The sequence below is a fragment of the Chanodichthys erythropterus genome, chromosome 9 (genome assembly GCF_024489055.1).
Source record: "Chanodichthys erythropterus isolate Z2021 chromosome 9, ASM2448905v1, whole genome shotgun sequence".
In the NCBI taxonomy this organism is placed as follows: domain Eukaryota; kingdom Metazoa; phylum Chordata; class Actinopteri; order Cypriniformes; family Xenocyprididae; genus Chanodichthys; species Chanodichthys erythropterus.
Genome location: NC_090229.1, coordinates 5,651,677 through 5,652,170, shown reverse-complemented (window position 1 = coordinate 5,652,170; position 494 = coordinate 5,651,677). Strand labels below are relative to the sequence as shown.

At 37.2% G+C, this 494-nt stretch overlaps 1 pseudogene; it reads left to right on the top strand.

The window, feature by feature from the left end:
• The first annotated feature begins 377 nt into the window (after positions 1–377).
• On the top strand, positions 378–494 carry LOC137027442 (5S ribosomal RNA; annotated as a pseudogene).

Here is a 494-nt window from a genome sequence, read left to right as displayed (position 1 = left end):
GTTTAAAATAAAACAAAATAATAAAATTAAATATTATTATGTCAAATAAATAAAGAGTGTTTTCTCATAAAAATGCATTCATTGAATCTTCCTCATCAGGGAAAAGAAACAAACATTCTGTGAGAACTGTGCAATTTCTGAGGCTGAAAAATATTGTCAAAGCTAAAAAAGGTAAGAAATAAAATAAGCCTCTGATGCCGTTGCTCTGAAATCTCATTCAGTACATTTCAAATGTCACACCAACCAATGATATCACTGCCATCAATCGGCATTGACCAACTATATCAGAATGTGATATGAGTTATGGTGAATGGGATTTTCAGCGAATATGACAACATTTCTGTTCTTCTTTGCACAATGCCATCAAATGACTTCAAACCAGCAGCCATATCACCCTGTAGCCCAAGACTGGTTGCCCACTGAAGCTAAGCAGGGCTGAGCCTGGTTAGTACCTGGATGGGAGACCTCCTGGGAAAACTAGGTTGCTGCTGGAA